The sequence below is a fragment of the Dendrobates tinctorius genome, unplaced genomic scaffold (genome assembly GCF_039654945.1).
Source record: "Dendrobates tinctorius isolate UK_male_01 unplaced genomic scaffold, ASM3965494v1 ptg000003l, whole genome shotgun sequence".
Lineage (NCBI taxonomy): Eukaryota > Metazoa > Chordata > Amphibia > Anura > Dendrobatidae > Dendrobates > Dendrobates tinctorius.
This window is the reverse complement of record NW_027361671.1, coordinates 80,591,815-80,617,099: the sequence shown is the minus strand read 5'-3', so window position 1 is coordinate 80,617,099 and position 25,285 is coordinate 80,591,815. Positions and strand designations below refer to the sequence as shown.

The 25,285-nt window shown below is 44.0% G+C and overlaps 1 protein-coding gene across 1 annotated transcript in view; it reads right to left on the bottom strand.

Moving 5' to 3' along the window:
• The window catches only part of ISOC1 (isochorismatase domain containing 1), a 73,681-nt gene that overhangs the window by 41,739 nt on the left and 6,657 nt on the right, over positions 1-25,285 (bottom strand). The window lies entirely within an intron of this gene.

The following is a 25,285-nucleotide window of genomic DNA, read 5'->3' as shown; positions in this document are numbered from 1 at the left end:
GAAGAGATTGCTGCAGGGCAGAACAGGCAGGTAAGTGCTTAGGAAAAAAAAACAAAAAAAAAAACCACAACCCCTTTAAGGCCTCGTTGTATCATAGTGGCCTCATACGAGGATACGTTAAAAAAATAAAATAAAAAAATTGCTCTTCCATGTCCACTTACAGTCACAAAAGAAAATTAGACAAACACTATGTAAAGTTAGTTTTATATTTTACCAGGATTATCAATATTTGATTTTTAGTTACTTCTTTAAGGTCATGTTAAAGAGCAATGGAACAAAAGCAAGTCGTCACTATTCAAGGTGCAAAAGACAAATGGAAGGCTTTAAACTTTAGGCAGAGCGTCAAATCAAGAATGTAACAAAGCTGGAAAAATTGAACACTACGACCAACATTTGTTAACACCTGGCATCTCCTACACTCTAAGAAAAATAAAGTTATTAAAAAGGGAAAGTCGGTTAATAAATTTGACAGGTTTGGAGGAGTGAAAGTGAGAAAATGAAATCTACATCTGCGATGAGCAGGCATGGATCTGAACAAGTGTTCTGGTTTTCTTTTTAATAGCTCCGTATAAATGATGAAGTCTATGCGACATTTTCATATTTTGTGCAAAACGTGCGGGCCACGATTTGTGACCCTTTAGGGCACAATTTACATCAGAAACTTGGGTAAATCGATTTGCAAGTGTGGACCTTAGAGTCATGGTTCCTTAATATAACATACCGGCTGATCGCTGTGGAGGGCGTCGGGCTTTGTTCTGCTTGCAGTAAAGAACTCTGCAAAGTTTAGTTTTGCCCATGAGAACCTTAGAAAACTACCTAAATATGACTTCTAGAATAGTGGGGGAAGATTTACTAATCAAAAGTGACCTAGAAGAAGGTCTTGGCTAATAGCCTTAAAAGAAGGGAGATTTATTATATATCGTTTTGGAGCAAAACGTTTGCATTATTACTTTTTCGCATGACGGATTAATATATCTCTATAATATAATGCTGGGAGCGTCGCTCCAGACAGAATGAGGCATCCAGCGTTACAGGTAACTGGTATGGTGCCGGAGATGGCGGTACACGTAGACACTACATACCACCATCTCCGGCACCATACTTACCTCACCGGGAGGAACGTTGCCGCGGCGCTCCTCTTCTTCCTGAGACCGGGGCAGTAGTGCGCGTGAGAATCGTGCATGCGCATAGCGCCATCCGGCACCATTTTACTGAAGACACATTTGCAGGGTGTCTTCAGCAATATGGCGCAGACAGCGCGGTATGGGCATGCGCGTACTCCGGCGCCACACTCCGGCCTCCGACAGAACGGGACAGGGCTGGAACACAGGAAAGAAGGACAAGTATAAATGTTTTTCTTGTATGTGTGCAGTTTAATAGGGGTGAGGGGACCATGCATACCAGGAAAGGGGGACCATGTAAGGGGTACCATACATCCTACAATAGGGATGAGGGGGGGGACCATGCATACCAGGATGGGGGGGGGGGGTGTGAGGGGACCATGCATACCATGATAGCGATGAGGGGTGCCATGCATACCAGGATGGGAGACCATATGCCAATAAAAACACTTGCCACCCAGGCGTAGAACGGGTTCATATATATATCTCTCTCATAATGTCCTGCAAAACAGCCAGCATAAAACTGTACAATTAGCCTCACAATTCCCATAAAAGCTGAATACACCCATGAAGGTAAGGGCGCCCAGTTGTGATGAGCAAGTGCTTGTTACTGAAGTCTGCTGAGGGCGCACGGGTACGCAACGAGTAGAGCGGGTGCTCGAGTGACATGTCAGAGTCCAATCCCTGCAGGATTTGTGGCCAACAGCCACAATTTTTCTGGGTCAAGCAGTCAAAGCATGCATTTCATTTTTTTTTTTTTTTTTTTTTAACTCAGTCACTGCTGCACTGTCTCACCTAGCCCCCAAACACATTAGGAAGCAGTTGGCTGAATGACGGTTCCTGTGACATCCATCTCCCCAGGTATCCCTCCTATACACTGCAATACTCAGCCAAGCGCTTTGCCTGTGTTCTCTGAGCTGCTGTCTCGCTTCTCTGGCATTGGCTTGTGCCCTGGAAAACAAAAGCTATTGGAAAACCATTTACTGGATCCTTCCCACGTCAGACATGATCTGATGGAGGGAGTTAGGAGACCCCAATACACATAAGACTGTTGGCCAATATCGGAGGGTTCGGACGACTATAGCCCAACATTTCCCCTTCGGAAAAGTTCACACTGGGTGTTTTTGTATGCAGCAAAACCTGATCTCTAGGCAGAAAAGAAGCTGCAGAAAATAAAAATAAACATGTTTTCCTTTTTTTTGGCATGCTAGATTTGTCTCGAACATGCTGATAAAGTCCTATTCTATAGAATAAGGTTTTGGCACAAAAAAAAAAAGCAGCAAAGCCTGCGTTATTGGAGCGTTTTATCAACAGAGGAAAAAAAAAAAAAAAAAAAAAAAAAAGCAGAGAGAAGTGACATGCTACATTGTGCAAAAAAACATGCAAAACACAAAATTGATAAAAAAAAAAAAAAAAAAAAAAAAAAAAAAAAAAACACAAACAAGCTGTGTGCATGAGATTGAAGAAATCTCAGCTTTTGCTGGTACTGTAAAACACAGCTGGTGGCCATTTTGAACGCAACTTTATAAATGGCCCACCCTGTACTTAGTATAAATTCAAAAACCAAAATAACAAAAGGTTGTGTCCCCACTGGCATGAACATAACACCTACAAATATGATACACAACTAGAATGATATATAAGCAAAATCCAATGATCATAGTGGGTATATAATAATAATAATAAATAGATAATACCAAAATTTCACACCCACAATAAGTGCAGAAAAGGGAAGACCAACTGTAATAAAGATAACAAACAGAGAGCAAGCACAGTCATAAGGTCACAATAAAAACTGAAAAATTTATTAACGTATAAAATACATACAGACAAATACGAGTGGAGGCTGGAAGATGAAAAGGGTTCATCAGACCGCATGTGCGAGGCCCAGGGGCTTGATAAAGGCACGCCGAAACGCGCGTCGGGGCGGGTGGGACGTGGAGGAAGGCAGCTATTTCTTTCACAGGTATTTGTATTTTGGTTTTTCCATATACATTCACTTTTTCTTTATGCATCTGAATATTATTGGGCATATTTATGTCTGTTGGTTCTTATCCCTGTTTAGCTTTTTGTGCTATTATGCACATATGGCTTTTGTGCTGGTTATATGTACCAGTTGGTGATGTCTTGTACCTGTGATTTATATTTATTTTTGTTCTGCCACTGTGCATTTATGACTTCTATGCCATGACAACATTATTATTTTACTGCCTTCCTACTAACCTACCCTGGGCCTCGCACATGCGGTCTGATGAACCCTTTTCATCTTCCAGCCTCCACTCGTATTTGTCTGTCTGTATGTATTTTATACGTTAATAAATTTTTCAGTTTTTATTGTGACCTTATGACTGTGCTTGCTCTCTGCTTGACAACTAGAATGATGAATATATTTATTTTAAATATTAAAAATAGCAGAAGAGGACGACAAGGGAAAATTCAAACAGGTGGAAAATGTACAGGGAGAGTTTGGGGCAAAAACATGCACAAATAAAAGATTATTAAAACCAGGGATGTGGAGTCGGTAAGCCAAACCTGCGACTCCGACTCCTCAATTTCCCTTACACCGACTCCGACTCCCACACATATTGCTTATATTTAAGTGAAAAATTTATTGTAGTACAATGTGAACCTCAGACATTTAATCATTTTTATGATCCAATAATCAAGATATTTAGATAGAACAGAATATATATTGGTGTACTACCCGGTTTTCATTCTTTTTGGTACAGATACGATATGGATAGACAGATATGGATAAATGGATAGATAGAGCAGATTTCTAATCTGCTTTTGCTATTGAAAACATTATCTATGAGCTCAAAAACCTTTCAGGTGATGCAGTTTTTTAAAAAGATGATCTGCTTTTGCAGCTGAAAAACGTATCCTCAAAAAACACAGGAAAAACGCTGTGTGTGAATGTAGCCTTAGATCAGGAATATAACAGCCATTTATAGGACATTTCATATCTTTCCCAAACTCCTATGAAAAAATATTCAGCACATCCTGCATTGAATTACTGTACCCAATTTATTATATATTGTCGGAGTCGGTCCATTTTATACCGACTCCAACTCCGACTCCACCAAAATGAGCACCGACTCCGAAGCCCTGATTAAAACACCAGCAGTGCAATCATATACATGATGCAAAGGTGAACAAAATAACAGATGCCAAATCAGTATGCTCATTCTTCATAAACAATTAATAAATACATAAATATATGATTGCAGTAAAAGAATATACAAGTCTAAACTAGTGCATCAAAAAAGCACTAAGCAGGATCTATGTACCGTAAATAAAAATGAAAATCTGGCTGTATAAGGCAAGAGTGCAAATGTTGGCAGTAAAACAGTCAGCTGCTGAAAGTAGCTAGATCGCCTATATACGGGTGCTTCTCACAAAATTAGAATATCAAAAAGTTAATTTATTTCAGTTCTTCAATATAAAAACTTGTATATTATATAGTCATTAAAAACAGTGATCTATTTCAAGTGTTTATTTCTGTTAATGTTGATGATTATGGCTTACAGCCAATGAAACCCAAAAGTCGTTATGTCAGTAAATTAAAATAATTAACAAAAAACACCTGCAAAGGCTTCCTAAGCGTTTAAAAAGGTCCCTTAGTCTGTTTCAGAAGGCTCCACAATCATGGGGAAGACTGCCTTCTGGACCTCTGTCTAGTCAACAGTCATTGACACACTACACAAGGAGGATAAGCTGGCTGTTCACAGAGCGCTGTATCCAAGCATATTAATGGAAAGTTGAGTGGAAGGAAAAAGTGCAGTAGAAAAAGGTGCACAAGCAATCGGGATAGCCACAGCCTTGAAAGGATTGTTAAGAAAAGGCCATTCAAAAATTTGGGGGAGATTCACAAGGAGTGGACTGCTGCTGGAGTCATTGCTTCAAGAGCCACCACACAGACGTATCCAGGACACGGGCTACAAGTGTCACATTCCTTGTGTCAAGCCACTCATGACGAACAGACAACGCCAGAAGCGACTTACCTGGGCCAAGGAGATAAAGAACTGGACTGTTGCTTAGTGGTCCAAGGTGTTTTCAGATTAACGTAAATTTAATTTGAAAGGTCCCACAGCCTGGAGGAAGAGTGGAGAGGCCACAATCCAAGCTGCTTGAGGTCTAGTGTGAAGTTTCCACAATCAGTGATGATTTGGGGAGCCATGTCATCTGCTGGTGTAGGTCCACTGTGTTTTACCAAGACCAAAGTCAGCACAGCTGTCTACCAAGAAATTTTAGAGTACTTCATGCTTCCCTCTGCCGACAAGCTTTTTGGAGATAGAAATTTCATTCTCCAGCAGAACTTGGCACCTGTCCACACTGCCAAAAACACCAATACCTGGTTTAAAAACAGTATCACTGTGCTTGATTGGCCAGCAAACTTGCCTGACCTTAACCCCATATTTATAGGGTATTGTCAAGAAGATGGAGAGACACCAGGCCCAACAATGTAGACGAGCTGACGGCTATGAAAAGCAACCTGGGCTTCCATAAAACCTCAGCAGTGCCACAGGCTGATCGCCTCTATTTCACGCTGCACTGATTCAGTAATTGATGCCCGGACCAAGTAATGAGTGCATTTACTGAACATACATTTCAGTATGCCAACATTCCGGATTTTAAAATCATTTTTTCAAGCTGTGTTATAAAGTATTCTAATTTACTGAGATAATGACTTTTGGGTTTTCATTGGCTGTAAGCCATAATCACCAACATTAACAGAAGTAAGCACTTGAAATAGATTACTCTGTAATGATTCAATATATGTGTTTCACTTTTTTCATTGAAGAGGAGAAATATTTTTCTGATTATAAGACGCACTTTCCCCCAAAAAAATTTGGGGGGAAAATGGGGATGCGTCTTATAATTCGAATATACACCTTACCGGCCGCAATGGAGCAGGGTCCCAGGGTCACTGCTGGAGGTGGCAAGAGTGGCGCGTTGCTACAAGCCGCAAACTGGGATGAGGGGGTGTTTGGAGGTGCGACACTGTGGGTTTTTGTTGGTGCCGACATTTTGTGAAAGCCCAGTACCCCCTCACTTCCATGGTTTACATTGCAGTGGACTCTGGGAAAATGGCTGCCGGGGGCAGAACATGCACAGATGGAGATCTCGGCACCAAGCTCTCGGGAGATGAGATTTCAGCGTCATGATCTCCATCTGCGCATGCGTCGCCCCCTGGCGGCCATTTTACCAGAGTCCACCGCAAAGTAAACCACAGAAGTACGGGGGCTCCTGGCTTTCACAAAATGTTTCCGGAGCCCCCGCACTACCGAACACCTCTCTCTCCCAGTCTGCAGCATCGCCCCACTCCTGTCTCTGCCAGCAGCGACCCCGTTTCACCGCAGTCACCACCCCCCAGTAAGTAGTAAGACTCATGGAATGTAAGAAGCACCACCATTTTATTAAAAAAAAAAAAAGGGGGTTTTTTTTTTTTTTTTTTACTATTTTTCTCCTCATAATTTGGGGTGCGTCTTATAAACCGCAAAATATGGTAACTTTTTGATGATATTTTAATTTTGTGAGAAGCACCTGTATATCTCAAAGGAATCAGTAAAATAGTTAAGGATGTCTGACTTCATATGAGACGAAGACCATAGTAACAAAGGCATGCCTGGAACCCAGTCAGCTAAGGCCCCTTTCACACAAGTCTTGTAGAAATCAGTCACAATTTTTAAAAGGAAGGAGAGAGCGAGAGCTAGCATTGTTATGTGCCAGAATGGCTGTGGGGGTTAAATTAAAGGAAGAGAAATTCTTTTGATGGACAGCGACGGATCCTGCGGCCATAGGCTTCCATTATAGTCAATGACGGACGGCGCTGGATCCGTCGCTGTCCAACGTACACAAAAAACATTACTTTGTCCGTTGTCTATGGACGACGGACAAAGAATTTATGATGGATTCGTCAAACGACTGATGAAACGATTGGCCATCCGTCACAATCCGTCGCTAATACAAGTCTATGAGAAAAAAACAAAAAAAAAACGATCCAGTGGCATCATTCACTGGATCCGTTTTTTAAAAAAAACAAAAAAAAAAAAAACAGACTGATTGATGGCAAAAAAACTGATGTGTGAATGAGGCCTAAGAAGTAGTATGTGGCTTATAAAGTGCATAAGCAGGAAAACAGCAGAACACTAAGGCCTCTTTCACACTTCCGTTTTTTACAGTCAGTCAAAATCCGCCAGGTTTTGAAAAAAACGGATCTGCAATTTTTTTTCTTCCGATCCGTTTTTTCGCCCATTGAGTTGCATTACTGGCGGATCTTGACAGATGTCCATCTGTTGGATCCGTTTTTGTGAGGATCCGCCAAATTTTTTTCGTCCGCCGGCATGCCTGGACGGAGCATGCAACGTTTTTTTCGTGGTTGGATCCGCATTTTCCAGTGCGCATGCCCGGAGAAAGGAGGTCAGATAGAAAATTAACCCTGAAATCCTTTCTGGCGGAGAAAAAAAAAAAATCTCTCTCTCTCGGCCAGCGGTTCCTTTAAATTTCCTCATTTTGCGGATCCGTCAAAAAACGGATCCTGTGGCATCCGTTCACATCAGTTAGGAACGGATCCGCTTGTCCGCCTTTTTGGCGGATTTTAACTGACACAAAAAACTGAAGTGTGAAAGAGGCCTAACCAACACAAGGAGCCCCGCAACAGCGTGCACCTGACCCTAGGTGTGTTTTGCTGAGCTTTGACGAGAGGGTCAGAGTCAGTATGTCCTCGTCAAAGGTCAGTGAAACGCTGATCAACTTTTTTCTGCTACAGATTTGGCAGAGCCCACACCACAGATTGGCGGCTTTCTGTGTACACAGCATATATTATAGACAGAAAGCTGCTAGTCAGCACTGGGTTGGGGCTGGACTAGGAGGCACGAGACACTTAAGGTACTGTCAACACTTAGCGATGTACCAGCGATCCCGACCAGCGATATGACGCGGTCTGGATCGCTGGTACATCGCTAAGTGGTCGCTAGTGAGCTGCCACACAGGCAGATCTCACCAGCGACATCGCTGGGGACGGGGGTCGCTACTTACCTGTCACACTAGGCGATCCTGTGCCCTCCCGCCCGGCTCCACAGGAAGCGCCGCAGGAAGCTGACGACGAGAAGCGGTCCTGAACGTTCTCGCGCGATCAGCGATAACCAGCGGGGGAGCCAGTCGTAGGTAAGTATCAGACACAGCGATGTCGCTAGCAATATCGCTATAATGTCACAAGTTATAGCGATATTGCTAGTGATATCGCTTAGGCCTCTTTCACACTTCAGTTTTTTGCATCAGTTATAATCCGCCAAAAAGGCGGACAAGCGGATCCGTTCTAAACTGATGTGAACGGATGGCACAGGATCCGTTTTCAGACGGATCCTGAAAATGAAGAAATTTAAAGGAATCGCTGGCGAGAGAGAGAGAGAGAGAGAGAGAGAGAGAGAGAGAGAGAGAGAGAGAGAGAGAGAGAGAGAGAGAGAGAGAGAGAGAGAGAGAGAGAGAGAGAGAGAGAAAAAAAAATTTTTTTTTTTCTCCGGCACCCAGAAAAGAAATTCGAGTTAAATCAGTGTTTGCCGGATCCGCCAGAGAAAAAAACGTTACAAGCTCCGTTTTGAAATTTTTGAGGATGGTGACGGACAGCAACTTTTGGCGGATCCTCACAAAAAACGGATGCAACGGACAGCAATCCGTCACAATCCGCCATTAATGCAAGTCAATGGGAAAAAAACGGATCCTCAAAAAAAAATTGAGGATCCGTTTTTTTTCAAAACCTGGCGGATTGTGACTGATTGTAAAAAACGGAAGTGTGAAAGAGGCCTTAGTGTGACAGGCCCTTTAAGCTATGTGCACATGTTGAGTATTTGCTTGCAGAAATTTCTGCATTTCTTGGCAGAAATACCACTGGGTCAAAAACGTGCGTTCTTGCCATGCTTTTTGCATGAGTTTTTGCAATGAATGCTTTTTTTAGATAAAGATTTTTTTTTTTTTTAAATAAAGTTTTGTGAGTAATTTTTGTTCAACACCTCCTTTTTCAAGCTGATGATGTGGTATCAGGATAACAGTATTAGGACTTGGTGTGAGCAGCTCTCTGACACCTAGCACTAGGCTTAGTAATGAAGAAGGCGTCAACCCGACACCCTCATTACTAAGCCAATAAGTAAAACATGCACACACAGTTACCAGCCCATGTAGGAGTGTTAATAGAATGGATACAGACTATGTAGGCTCAACCAGCATACTTACTGCAGAAAAGTCAAGGACAGCAGGATGTGACCTCACAGCCTGCTCTGCTACATCTAGATGGAAGGCTGCATGGTTGCACAATGCAAACATACAGCTCATCATCCAGCAGAGACACTGAACAGTGGATCCAATCTCCATTCACTTAAATGGGGGCCCGAACATACATTGTTTGCCAGTCTGTCATGTCTGTGCACAACAGAGCTGCAAACACCATTTCTGATCTATGGTAAAATCAAAACACATGACTCACCTAGCACCTAATTCCAACAAAGCATTTGTCTCCTGTAATAAAACAAAAATAAAAAAAACAACAATATCCCTCACCTCTCCGTCGTTCTGTCCCAAGCCGTAATCCATGTCTGGAGGATAAAGACGAGGATGAACTCGCCTTTGCACGGTGCGACTTTCTCACTGTGCTAGCGGGGATCTTACCAAGGTCACAGCAGTTCAGCTCGGCTGGGAATGCAGTCTCAGTGACTTCACCGCTAGAGATTCTCAGCCTGGACGGTCGCATCTTTGCAACGTCCAGGTTGAAAACTATTTATCCCCCAGGAAATGGATTACGGTGTGGGACAGAATGACGGCAGAGGAGAGGGATATTATTTTTTTTTTATTTTAATTCTCTTGCAGAAGACAATGGCATCGGTGGAATGGGCGACACAGTAAGTATGGTTTAATTAAGATTTAAAGAAGTCTGTGTCATTCTTTCAATTAAAAAGGACATTATTCTGGGTGTGAGTGTTTTTATACAATATGACTATGTGGTTAGTAATGGGGGCGCCTTATTGATGCCTCTCCATTACTAACTTCGGAACTTGATGTCACTTGACAATGCAAATGAACCCCCCCCAACTATTACCCCACTTGCCACCACTACAGGGCAAGTGGGAAGAGTGAGGATAAGTGCCAGAATTTGCTCATCTTATAGATGCGCCTTTTCTGGGGTGGCCGAATGCTGTTTTTAGCCTGGGGGGGGGGGGGGGGAGCGCAAGTAATCCTGGTCCCTTCCTAGGCTGTAAAATCAGCCCACAGCTGTCTGCATAGCAAATGCTGATTATTATAAGGGGACCGTACCTAATTTGTTTTTTGGGGTCCTCCATTTTAATAGCCAGTAAAGGCCAAGTATACAGTTGCATGCTGATATTTATAGCCTAGGAAGCTCCATGGTTATTACCCCCTTCCCAGTCTATAAACATCTGCCCCCAGCTTTCCCTCTGCTGGTTAAGTAAATGACACGGGAGCCCTCATTTCTTTTTTCAGAAAAATCTATTCTATTATTTCTAAACAGTTTTTCGATGATTCCTTTGTATCCCCTTTCATATTGCAGCCACACACATGCACACAAATGATACACCATTTGAAAGGTAAACCCGCCCCCTTCAGCAAGAAAATAGCCAAACAAACCACACATCCACGATTGGATCATAAGATACAGTTTAAACATTAATTTTCAGAAATCTGCAGTAAGGAAAAATGACCTGCAGGTGGCACCACAGTACCCCAAAGCACACTACCAACACATTTGTATACATGCACTGTTAAATTGGGGATTATTTCACGCCACACACACACACAATACACCATTTAAAAGGTAATCTTGCTCCCTTCAGCAAGAAAACAGCCAAACAAACCACACATTCACGATTTTATCACTAAATGCAGTTTAAACATTCATTTTCATAAACCTGCAGAAAAACACAATGACCTGCAGGTGGCACCTCAACCGGAAGACATTTTTTGGCTCCTACTTATCAAAACAATTATTGTATTACCAATCTACATATATAAATACCAGTCTGGGTTCATTAACTCATGAAATACATTTATATTTGACCAGCTTGCCTTTTCTGAAGTTGCCTGAGCCCCTGACGACCAATATGCGAAAATTTCGCACGGGCCAAGCTAGTCTTTTAATTAAAAACATGTACAGTAAGCTGCACACACACTGTACTAATCACATATGTCACTGATATATATTCTATCTATTCTAAGGGTATTTATTGTATGCAATTCATCTCTTCTATCCTGTCGGCTCCTGCTGTGATTTTTACTGTAAGCGGCAAGGAATCTAGAAGTATGGCTCTACAGGAAGTAGTTTTTCTTTCCTCTGGGGGCACTCAATTTTATTAGCATGCACAAAGAGACACGTTAGCCCCCAAAACGCATGAAAAAAATGCAACAAAACTACACCAAAACCACGCGTTTTTGCAGCAGCTTCTTTAATGCCGAGAAGTCAAGTTTTGCTGAGAAAAAAAAAAAAAAACAGCAAAACTCCCGGTGTGAACATACCCTTAGTCTTCTAGTGATGATCTCTTACTGATAACACACTGATTTTATTAAAAGATCAACACAGCACTAGTAAGTGAAACATCACTGGAATCAGGGTCTCTACCCTACATCATGCTGCTCTCAAATTACCTAGTAAAATCATGCTGACAGATTCCCTTTAAAAAGGGGTGATGGGGTATTCCGGTGTAATTATGGGGGTTTGTTTGCCATTATAAGGTTGGCACATTGAGGGTTTTTTCTCCTTCAGAGTAGCAGTCCTGCCCACCTCATGGACACAAGTGTTCTGGTGAAGAAAACAGAACATTCATTCCCCTTTCACACCACATGTTCCGGACACACTGACGTGAGTTTTCACACGTACTGGAGACACTTATACACATTCAAATGAACGGGTCTGTGCACGTCAGTGTGTTTCCACAGACTGTGTGTCTGTGGGCAAAACACGCTGACATGTCCGTTTTTTACAGTCAGCACGAGTCACAAGACGACCCACACACGGAGAACACACATTGATGCCATCTGTGTGACACGAGTTAGCACTGTTCCCCGGCGGTAGGTGCTGAACACTGCTCTAATCATTCTCCCCTGCTCTGCCGGCGATCAGTGCGAGCAGGGGAGAATGATAAGTTATATCAAAGTCAGAATGATGACAGCAGGTGGGGGTGATTGGAACTGTTACTCCCATCAACATACACCTGCTGTCACTAAGAACAGTGACAGCAGGAGGAGATGTTGGGGTATTCTCACCCGCCGCCTGCACTATAACTAAATAAATGAAAAACCTAGCGTGGGATATATATTCGTCTTATGGTGTCTGTGTGTAACCGAAATCCCGCTGCGCTGATTAGTCGCGGCCGCAACCAATCAGCGACAGGCGCAGCGCTCAATCGGGCGCAGCACTTAATTTGTAAAAAATAGAATTAAATCTGTAAAAAAATAGAATAAAAAAAAAAAAGTTATACTCACCTTCCGATCTCCTTTCCACGCACCCGGCCTCACGGTCCCAGTAATGCCTTGCGGCTTAGACCGGAGATGACGTCACTCTCGCAAGAGCGCTACGTCATCAGCGGTCTATTACTGGGACCGCGAGGCCAGGCGCGTGGAGTGGAGATCGGACGCCGTCGGAAGGTGAGTATATAACTTTTATTTTAACAGACACCATGCATACCAGGATGGGGAGGTTGAGGGGGACCATGCATATCGGGATTGGGGGGGTGCATTATTGCATTATTATTAAAACTTCATAAACTACATACATATTCTAAATACCTGATGCGTTAGAATCGGGCCACCATCTAGTTTCCTATAACCAGCCTGGCAAAACTCACAGCTGGGGGCTGCGACCCTCAGCTGTCAGCTTCTGCAAGGTTTGTTATCAAGAATAGAGGGGTCTCTTATGAATGGGTAACCGAAGAGGAAAAAAACAACAAGCCAAGTCTCAGAAAACCAGAGAAGTTGGTAACTATGCAGATTGCAGATCCCCGATCTTAACCGCACAACTAGCAGCAGTCGTGGAGCGTTCCTAAGATGGTCCTAGACGCCTCGTCACAACCGGAGAACTACATAAGCCTAAAGCAGGAAAAGAGGAAAACTAACTGCCCCAGAGCAGACCCCAAAGGAAAGACAGCCCCCCACAGTGTATTGACGGTGAAACAAGATGAAAACACAAACAAAGTCAGGAAAATAGGCTGAGCAAACGATGGGGCCCGGCTAACTAAACAGGACAGAAAAGGAAAGACACTGTCTGCAATCTGCCAAAAAAAACTACAAAAATATTGTCCAACACTTCTGATAGCAAAATTAACCCTGAAGTCACTAGACTTCAAAACTTATATCAGCACTCTGAAATATTCTGAGACAAAGCAAAAAAGAGGCCAATCTAATAAGGGACAAAAAGCAGATTGGCAAATACTGATTAATAGGAGTGGAATTTCAGCATAGCCCCAGCAGGGGCAGGCTGATTACACAAAAAACTGAATTGACCAACAAGCGCAAGTGTGAGCATTAGCAAAAAAACAAACTTAACTTAAGACTGGAAGAGAGCTGAAGTCCAGGACCTGAGAAGCAGACTGAATCATCAGCACCAGGATAGGGCTTCGGCTGTCTTATATCCAGTCTGATACTCCAGAGATCCAATCGTTATCTTCCTCATCAGGTGGCAGATCTCTACCACTTAAACCAACCGCACTACCTTCTGTCACCACCAGAGGGAGAACGGAAGGGGAACTCTCAACTGGTGGAGCAGAAAATGAGTTCATGACAGGTCTCCATGTGGTTTTTCTAATTAACTATATATTAAAAAAAACAAACAAACAAAAAAAAAAAAAATGTGGGGTCCCCCCCCCCAATTTTGACAACCAACCTTGCTAAAGCTGACAGCTGCTCTTCAGACTGGTAAGGGGCCCCCAGCCTAGAAACAGCAGCCCGCAGCTGTCCAGAAAAGACACCTATCCATTACTAATCCTATAGTTACATAGTAAAGACAGAGCCAGAATAAAGTCTTTTATTAGAAATAAAATAGAACTACACTTACCGGTAGTTGGGTTTCTAAGACCCTCCACGACAGCACATAGGAGGTTGCCTCCCCATCCTTATTAGGGACAGGAAACAAGAGGTTAAATAGCCCCCCGCACCTTTCTTCTAATCCCCAGTGTTTTCCAAGGACCACATATGTGAATATTTCAAGCATTCACTCTAAGGTCACATGAACAAAATTTTGTTGTTGGGGGGGGGGGGGGGGAGGGAGGACATTACCCGTGCTGTCGTGGAGGGTCTTAGAAACCCAACTACCGGCAAGTGTAGTTCTATTTTCTCTAATCCCCTCCACGACAGCACATAGGAGGTATAGCAAAGGATAATGGTTTAGGGAGGGACCACGGCTTGCAGGACCTTCCTGCCAAAGGCTAGATCTCGTACTGACATAAGATCTAATCTATAATGCCTCGTGAAGGTATGGACTGAGCACCAGGTCACGGACCTGCAGATCTGCTCAATGGATGCATCAGCTTTTTCTGCCCAGGAGACGGAGACAGCTCTGGTGGAGTGGGCTTTCAGGGATACCAGAGGAGGTAGATCCTGGCTTTTATAAGCGGCCGTTATAGCTTTTTTTGATCCAGTTAGATAGGGAGCTTTTGGACGTTTTCTTCCCCTTGTTTGGTCCGCTATACTGAACAAAGATTCTGATCTTTCCTCCAAAGTTTTGTCTCTTCCAAATTGGTCAGAACTGCTTGCCGGACATCCAGTGAATGGAATCCTCTCTCTCTCGTCCCTCGGGCTATCACAGAAGGAGGGCAGTTTTATTTCATGGGATCTGGGGAAATCTGAAGACACTTTTGGCACAAAGGAAGGGTCTAGCCGAAGAATTAGCTCATCATCCAGAATTTTTAGATAGGGTTCTCTGATGGGCAGAGCCTGAATTTCTCCCTCTCTCCTTGCTGTTGTAAGGGCTACGAGTAGTGCTGTTTTCCAGGATAGTTTATCTATCTGGGCCTGGTCGATAGGTTCAAATGGAGGGTTCGCTAGACCCTTTAGTACTATATTCAGGTCCCATGTCGGGACCATGTTGGATTTATTTGGATGGATTCTGGAAGCTGCTGACATAAACCTCTTGATCCAACGATGCTCTGCCAGGCTTCGATCGAAGAAAGAACTTAGGGCTGATATTTCTACCTTCAAGGTGCTTGGTTTCAGACCCTTGGATAACCCATCCTGTAAGAAGTCTAGGATCTTTGACACGTTGGGGTGGAAGGGATCTATGGGAGTGGATCCGTACCATGCTGAAAAGGTTTTCCATATTTTGGAATATATGGCATTTGTGATAGGTTTCCTACTTTTTTGAAGTGTAGCCATCACTGCATCTGAGAGGCCTCTGGCTTTCAGAATTGTGGTTTCAGAAACCAAGCTTAGGCTGTGGGGAGCCGGGTGAAGGATGGGACCTTGATGTAGAAGGTCGCGGTCCGTGGGCAGGGTCAGTGGACCCTCTGAGTTCAGTTTTAGGGCTCCGAACCAGCTCCTTTTTGGCCAGAGAGGGGCGATCAGGATAGTGTTGACCCCGTCTGTCCAGACCTTTTGCAGAGTTCTTGGTATTAGGGGAATCGGCGGAAAGGCGGATGCCAGTCCAAAGTTCCACGGGTGAGCAAAGGCGTCTACTCTTGACTGCTTCTCGTTCGGCCCTATGGAGAAGTAATGCTTTATTTTGGCATTCTCCCGGCTCGCAAATAGGTTTACCTCTGGGAGACCCCATTTTTTGGCTAAGGTATGGAATAATCTGGCGTTGAGGCTCCATCTCCCTGGATCTAAGTCTGTCCTGCTTAGGAAGTCTGCCTCGGTGTTGTCGGATCCTTTTAGGAAGAGACCTGAAAGGGACTGGAGATGGTGTTCTGCCCAGCTGAATATCCATGCCGAAACGTTTTGCAGACTTCCGTATTTTGTGCTGCCCTGACGTAGATTGGCCACAGTGGTCATATTGTCGGAGTAAATTCGGATATGGGTTCCCTGGACTAATGTTTCAGCTGCCTTTAGGGCTTCTTCTACCGCTCTAAGTTCTATGTAGTTTGAAGATTGTTTTTCCATGTCTCTGGGCCAGAGTACCTGGAAGATTCCCTGAGATGATACTGCTCCCCAGCCGCGTTTGCTGGCGTCTGTTGTGATTGACGTCATGGGATCTTGTATCCAGGGTCTCCCTTTTGCTAGATTTCCCTGGTTGAGCCACCAGTTGAGAGACAGCTTTACGTGCTGGGGTAGGGAGATTCTCATTTTGAGGGTCTCTGGGTCTTTGTTCCAGCAGTAAAGGATATATCTCTGGAGTATCCTTGAGTGGGCCTGGGCCCAGGGGACTGTTTGGATGCACGAAGTCATTGACCCCAATGTTGACATGGCAAACCTTATGGTCACTGTTTTCTGACTTTTTAGAGTCCAAACTTTTGATCTCACACCCACCTGCTTGGTGGACGGAAGAAAAGATATTTGGTTGTGGGAATCCAGGAGTATCCATAGAAAGATCTTCCTGGTTGAGGGATTCAGGTCTGATTTCTCCATGTTTACCATCCAGCCCGGGACATCAGGGTCTGCAGGACTGTTTGTAGGTGTTGTCTTAAAATGGTGTTGGAGGGAGCCAACACCAGGAGGTCATCTAAGTAAGGGACGACACATATATCCTTCTCTCTGAGGATTGCTACCACTTCTGCCATTATCTTTGTAAATGTTTGGGGTGCCGAAGATATGCCGAAGGGTAGAACTCTGAATTGGAAGTGGTGTACTTCTGTGTCTAGAGTGACTGCGAACCTTAGATATCGCCAATGGGATGGATGGATACGTGGTAATAGGCCTCTTGGAGATCTATGGTGGCCATGGCAAAGTCTCGTCCAATCAGTGGTATCGTAGTCTTTATCGATTCAATCTTGAAGCGTTGGTACCGGACGTATTGGTTTAGCTTCTTCAGGTTGATGATGACCCGGTATTTCCCACTAGGCTTTTTTTTACTAAGAACAGTTGTGAGTAGTGGCCCTGACCTTGTTCCAGTTCTGGGACTGAACAGATTACCGCTGATGATAGCATCTTTTGGAGCTCACCGTGTAGAACCTTTGCAGTTTTGCTGACGGAAGATGTGTAACTTCCAAGTTTTGTGGGGGGCTGGAGGAAAATTCTATTTTTTCTCCCCATCTGACCGAGTCCAGGATTTTTTTGGTTCGTTGTTAACTCCTGCCAGCTCGAGAAGTAATCTGCAATTCTGTCCCCTACTTGATTGGCGTTATTTTTTGTCTGTCTGAATGGGAATCGTGTAAAACATTCCTGCCTCTTGTGTAGCTCCAACGTCCCGTTTTCCCTTTATCCCTGTTTGCGGGGTTTGAGTCTGGGGTGGATGATAGGGTTTTTTCTTTGGTGGTTTTGGCTCAGGAAGGTTTTTCTTCTTGTCTATCACCTTCTCTAATAGTTCGTCCAATGCCGGCCCAAATACGTATTCGCCCTTGAACGGGATCGAGCATAACTTTGATTTTGATAGGATATCCCCACTCCACATTTTTTAGCCATAGGGCTCTTCGAGTGGTGTTAGAGAGCACGGACGTTCTTGCCGCAATACGGACCGACTCTGCCGAGGAGTCTGCTAAAAAGGCGGCTGCCTTCTGTAGAAGTGGCAGAGAGGCTAGGAGATCTTCCTTCAAAGTTCCCATTTTAATATGGTCTCCTACCTGCTGAAGCCAGAGGTACAGGGTCCTGGTTACACAGGCCGATGCAACAGTTTTCAAGGAAGTCGCTGAGGCTTCCCAGGACTTTCTCAATAGGCTATCCATCTTTCGGTCCAGCGGGTCTTTCAGCTGTGAGGAGTCCTCGAAGGGTAGCGTAGTCTTTTTAGCTACCTGGATATCCACTTTTGGAATCTCAGTCCAAGGTTTCGCGGCTTCTTCGTCCAGGGGAAAATCGATCCTTCATTTCGCCCGGGATACTTAGCTTCTTTTCTGGGAGTTCCCATTCTTCCAGGATTAGACTCTGGATATTATCATGGATAGGGAAAACCATTTCCTTCCTGGATTTCAGGCCGCCAAATAGGTCATCCTGCACTGAGCGGGGTGGCCTTTCTTCTACTCCCATTGTGTTCCTGACTGCTGAGTGTAGTTCCTCCATATCGTCTGAGGAAAAGAACCACTTATCTTCTGACTGGACTGGGGTTAGTTCACCCTCTTTCCTCCAGTCCGCCGAAACCGATGATTCGGGTTCTGAATCTGAGATGTCCTCAGGGACGTATTTCCTCTTCCTTGAGGTTGAGGGCCCCCCCCCGGATGACTGGGAGAAGGTAGACAGGGACGACTGGATTTACTGTCGCATCATCCCTCTATCAGGGATGGTTGTTCCTCCCATACGATTTTTGTCGTGCACCGCTGGCACAATGTCTTTTTATAAAAGGAGGAGATTTTTCCCTACAGATGGCGAATTTTCGGCTTGTAGGTTTTTCTTCCGTTTTTGGTGTAGGATCCTTGTCTCCCTGAAAGAGAGAGAAGGAGGGGGTCCCTAAGAATGGGTCCTAAACCAAAAAGGTATATACCCTTTTCCCGAGTGTACTCACTGGGCCAGGGTTTGAGCTGGGCTCTGCAGACGCAGCTTTCAGGGAAGGCACATCCATCATGCAGACGTTTGTCCTACCTTATGGCGTCTTCCATCAGGGTCCTTAAATAGGAACCGAGATCCAGCTTCTTTCCCCTCATCCAATCAGATGAGATTGCTCCCCCTCAAGTTCCTGGCGCCACTTTCTTTCCCTTTTTTTTCCTTAAATTTCCCACCAAAATGGCGGTGCGTTCCACTGTTGAGGAAGCGACGTTGCGTCTCCGGGCCTCGTGGTGCGCGTCACTTCCGGTGCATGCCGCTCAGGAGAGACAGGCATGCGGTGCACGGGGGAGAGCGAATATCGGGCTGGGGAGCTACGGGAGGCCCCCAGCCCCACTCACCATCTAGCATTGCCGAAGCGCCGGAGGATGGTGTGGGTCCCGCCAGCGGCGGGAGCAGGAACGGGGAGGAAGGTGCAGGACGATAGACCACGGCTGCCTGGCTCATGGTAAGGAGAACCACGGGATGTCGCCGGCCCCATCCACGGAGCACATAGCACCTCTTCATTCCTGTTTAGGGACAGGAAAACACTGGGGAGGGCTATTTAACCTCTTGTTTCCTGTCCCTAATCAGGATGGGGAGGCAACCTCCTATGTGCTGTCGTGGAGGGGATTAGAGAAAACACAGTTATACTCACCTAACGACTAATTCCACAAAGCCCTTGTGCTCCTGTAATAAAAAAAAAAAAAAAACAATATACCATACCTGTCTGTCATTCTGTCCCACACCGTAATCGATGTCTGGGGGACAAAATAGTTTTCAACCTCGACGGTGCCAAGATGCGACTGTCCAGGCTGAGAACCACTGGTGAATGAGCTGCTGTGAGTGCATTATTGACCAGTAGTGACATCGAGGTTCCCTGCCTGGCTGAACTGTGGTGACCTCAGGACTGTGGGAAAAAGTCAGCGATAAGGTCATCGTAGTTCAAGCTCAGTGTCTTCACAGATTACTGAGAATTTTTTTGAGATGTGCCTTTTCTGGCAGCTGCGGGCTGCTATTTTTAGGCTGGGGGGGCCTATATCAATGGCCCCTTACCAGCCTAAGAATACCAGCCCCCACCTGTCAGCTTTAGTAAGGCTGGTTGTCAAAAGTGAAGAGGACCCACACCGCTTTTTTTTTTTTTTTTTTTTTAAATGCTTTAAATGAAAAAAAAAAAAAAAAAAAAAAAAAAAACCAGCGTGGGGACCCCTCTATTCTTGATAACCAACCTTGCAGAAGCTGACAGCTGAGGTTTGCAGCCCCCAACTGATTTTGCCAGGATAGTTCTAGAAAATAGGGGGGAACCCACGCCGGGTTTTTCATTTGTTTAGTGATAGCGCAGGCGGCGGGTGAGGAATACCCCCATCATCCGCTCCTGCTGTCACGGTCCTTAGCAGCAGCAGGTGTAGGTTGATGGGAGTAATAGACCCATCAGCCACCACCTGCTGTCTCTTATCATTTAACCCCTTTATGACCCAGCCTATTTTGACCTTAATGACCTCGCCATTTTTTGCAATTATGACCAGTGTCCCTTTATGAGGTATTAACTCAGGAACGCTTCAACGGATCCTAACGATTCTGAGAATGCTTTTTCGTGACATATTGGGCTTCATGTTAGTGGTAAATTTAGGTCAATAATTTCGAAGATTTAGGAAATTTTGGAATTTTCAAATTTTTAATTTATTCTGTTAAACTAGAGTTATGTAACACAAAACAGTTAAAAAAATAAATAAATAAATAAATTACATTTCCCACATGTCTACTTTACATCAGCACAATTTGGGAAAAAAATTATTTTTTGTTAAGCTAAGGGTTAAAAGTTGACCAACTATTTCTCATTTTTACAACAAAATTTACAAATCCATTTTTTTTTTTTAGGGACCACCTTACATTTGAAGTCACTTTGAGGGGTCTATACGGCAGAAAATACCCAAAAGTGACACCATTTTAAAAACTGCACCCCTCAAGCTACTCAAAACTACACTCAAGAAGATTATTAACCCTTCAGGTGCTTCACATGAACTAAAGCAATGTGGAAGGAAAATAATGGACATTTTAATTTTTCCAACAAAAATTCTTTTAGCCTCAATTTTTTCATTTTCACATGGGCAACAGGATAAAGTGGATCCTAAAATTTGTTGGGCAATTTCTCCTGAGTACACCGATACCTCATATGTAGTCATAAACCACTGCTTGGGCGCAAGACAGGGCTCGAAAGGGAAGGAGTGCCATTTGACTTTTCGAATGGAAAATTAGCTCCAATCGTCAGCGGACACAATGTCGTGTATGGAGAGCCCCTGTGTGCCTAAACATTGGAGCTCCCCTACAAGTGACCCCATTTTGGAAACTAGACCCCCTCCCCAAGGAACTTATCTAGGATGTTTAGTGAGCACTTTGAACCCCCAAGTGCGTCACAGAAGTTTATAATGCAGAGCCATGAAAATAATATCTTGTTTTCCCCCACAAAGATAATTTTTTAGCCCCCAATTTTTTATTATCCCAATGGTAACGAGAAATTAGACCCCCACAGTTGTTGTGCAATTTTTTCTGAGTACGTTGCTACCCCATATGTTGGGGTAAACCACCGTTTGGGCACACATCAGGGCTCAGAAGGGAGATAGCACTGTTTGACTTTTTGAACGCAAAATTGGCTGGAATCAATGGTGGCGCCATGTCACGTAAGGAGACCCCCTGATGTGCCTAAATAGTGGAAACCCCTCAATTCTAACTCAGCCTTAACCCCAACACAACCCTAACCATAACCCTAACCACACCCCTAACCCCAACGGAAAAATAAAAATATTTTCGTTATTTTATTTGTCTCTACCTATGGGGGTGATAAGGGGGGGGGGGGGGTAGTTACAAATTTTTTTATTTTAATCAATGTGATAGGGTCTATCACAGTGATCAAAATGTACCTGGAGGGAATGAATGAATCTGCCGACCGATTCGGTGGGCGCACTGCGCATGCGCCTACAATTTTGGAAGATGGTGGCGTCTATGGAGGAAGGACACTGGGACTTAGGAGGTACCGGGAAGGGGGAGCAGATACTGACGTCAGTCAGTCAGTGGGGGGGGTGGGGGTCTAATCGCTGTCTCCAGCCATGTCCGATGATATTGCAGCATCAGCCATGACTGGATTGTAATATTTCACCAAGTTTCATTGGTGAAATATAACAGTTGCTCCGATTGGCTGTTGAAAGTGAAACAGCCAATCGGAGCAATTGTAGCTACGGCGGGGGGGGGGGGCAAAGCCGACCCCTGAGGGGTGAAGCACAAGTCCCCCTGTTCCTACGGGTCTGGTGACCTTTCATTGACCCCGGTCACCCGACCCGCAGTAACGTGATCAATTCATGACACAGCATATGCGTCACAGGTCGGATTGGCACCGACTTTCATGACGCATAAGCTGTGACACAGGTTGGGAAGGGGTTAAATATATAACTCATCATTCTCCCCTGCTCACGCTGATCGCCGGCAGAGCAGGGGAGAATGAGGAGAGCCGTCTTCAGCACCCGCTGCCGAGGAACAGCTCTTACTGTAGCGCTTCTTCCCTGCCGGCCGTGTGGTACTGATGCTGCACGCGGTTGCCACGAGTATTACACACACAGACATCTCCAGTACCGTTTTTTCCTGTACCGGAAATAAACAGATGTGTGAAACCGGCCTTAGACTAAGCAAAGTTTCAACTATGGTAGTTCAGCACATAGTTTGCAGAAATCTTGCCTGAACATTTAACCCCTTATTGTACATGTCCATTAGTTGGTTTGGATGTTTGATTTTTTTTTTTTTTTTTTTTTAAATCCACTTACTACCTACAACGGAAATAAGGCACAAGTGTAGGACAATTGCTACTCTACTTTGTCTCATCAAAAGAGGTTATCGAGGCTTGCTAAAATCATGAAATATTTAATAGCGCACACAATTTAAGATATGCAAGACAAAATCTGCCCTGGCAGCAGGTGGGGACTGGTCGTCTGCCAAGGTGGGGTTCACATAGATGCCATGCGTCTAGGTCTTCATTGTGGGATTGCTTAGTAGCATATCTAATGACCCCGCCAAGCAAAACTAAGACTAAAAAGTAATCGGATTTCTGGCACACAAAACAGCGTGGTATTTTATTTCTTGTTGTGGCCTTATGCCAACCGCAGGTTGCCATTATTACATCATGGATAACAGACTGCTCACGTGGCAATCATTAGTGGGGGCTTTTCATCCCCCCGACAGCTGTGCTACTTGTAGTTCGCTCCTGCTCTGTCTAAAGACACAGTGAGAGTTATCCGAGGCAGCAGCAACGGGCAGATGAGAGAGCATTAATCATTGGCACCTCGGCCAACTCGGAGACAGGCTGGTTCATTCAGCAAGGTATTGGTGCATATCCTAAATCTCAGCCTTCTGTAAGAAATATTTGCCAGTAACAATCCAGAGTGCGGGAGCCTTCTCAGTGAATCTCATCGTACGCTGAGCACAACTATGGTCGGGCTGTAGCCCCCATTATCTGTCACGCGTTCTCAAATCTATCTAGAAATGTATCAAGTACAGACCAAAAATTTGGACACATCTTCTCATTCAAAGAGTTTTCTTTTTCATGACTATGAAAATTGTAGATTCACTCTGAAGGCATCAAAACTATGAATTAAGAACGTGTGGAATCATAATTAACAAAAAAGTGTGAAACAACTGAAAATATGTCTTATATTCTAGGTTCTTCAAAGTAGCCACCTTTTGCTTTGATTACTGCTTTGCACACTCTTGATGAGCTTCAAGAGGTAATGGAAATGGTTTTCACTTCACAGGTGTGCCCTGTAAGGTTTAATAAGTGGTATTTCTTGCCTTATAAATGGGGTTGGGACCATCAGTTGTATTGTGCAGAAGTCTGGTGGATACACTGACACCAAGAGTGTGCAAAGCAGTAATCAAAGCAAAAGGTGGCTACTTTGAAGAACCTAGAATATAAGACATATTTTCAGTTGTTTCACACTTTTTTGTTATTCTATAATTCCACATGTGTAAATTCATAGTTTTGATGCCTTCAGAGTGAATCTACAATTTTCATAGTCATGAAAATAAAGAAAACTCTGAATGAGAAGGTGTGTCCAAACTTTTGGTCTGTACTGTATGTAAAATTGAAGAAAGTGATTGGTCTGGAAATGTAAAAAATTTGACAAATTTACATAAAGACAAGAGAATTACACAGTGTGGACCATCTCAATATCCAAACATTTGGTAGAAATAGTGCCAAATACACCCTGTGATATACATCAAGTCATTTTTTTTTTCTTACATGGAAGGATGAAATCCATCAAAATGATTGAACAATGTTTGATGAATCAGTGAAAATTCCAGGAGCAAATGCTATTGTATGCCTTTTTACAGTAAAAAGTTGCACATTATTATTGCCCATATTTCTGGAGCTACAGTGCCTTGTGTAAGTATTTGGCCCCCTGGAACTTTCCAACCTTTTCCCACATATCATGCTTCAAACATAAAGATCCCAAATGTAAATTTTTGATGAATCAACAAGTGGAACACAATTCTGAAGTTGAACGAAATGTACTGGTTATTTTAAATTTTTTGGGAAATTCAAAAACTGAAAAATGGGACGTGCAATATTATTCGGCCCCTCTAACTTAATACTTTGTTTCGCCACCTTTTGCTGCGATTACAGCTGCAAGTCACTTGGGGTATGTCTCTATCACTTTTGTACATGAGACTGAAATTCTTGCCCATTCTTCCTTGGCAAACAGCTCGAGCTCTGTGAGGTTTGATGGAGATAGCAGGAAAACTGCTGTTCGCAAACTCTTTCCACAGATTCTCGATTGGATTCAGGTCTGGACTTTGACTTGTCCATTCTAACACCTGGATAAGTTTATTTGTGAACGATTCCATTGTAGATTTTGCTTTATGTTTGGGATCATTGTCTTGTTGGAAGACAAATCTCCGTCCCAGTCTCAGGTCTTTTGCAGACTCCAACAGGTTTTCTTCAAGAATGGTCCTGTATTTGGCTCCATCCATCTTCCCATCAATTTTAACCATCTTCCCTGTCCCTGCTGAAGAAAAGCAGGCCCAAACCATGATGCTGCCACCACCATGTTTGACAGTGGGGATGGTGTGTTCAGGGTGATGAGCTGTGTTGCCTTACGCCAAACATATCATTTGGCATTGTTGCCAAAAAGTTCGATTTTGGGTTCATCTGACCAGAGCATCTTCTTCCAAATGTTTGGTGTGTCTCCCAGGTGGCTTGTTGCAAACTTTAAACAACACTTTTTATGGATATCTTTGAGAAATGGCTTTCTTCTTGCCACTCTTCCATAAAGGCCAGATTTGTGCAGCGTACGACTGATTGTTGTCCTATGGACAGACTGTCCCACCTCAGCTGTAGATCTCTGCAGTTCATCCAGAGTGATCATGAGCCTCTTGGCTGCATCTCTGATCAGTCTTCTATTTTAAGTTTAGAGGGACGGTCGGGTCTTGGTAGATTTGCAGTGGTATGATACTCCTTCCATTCCACAATGATCGCTTGCACAGTGCTCCTTGGGATGTTTAAAGTTTTGGAAATCATTTTG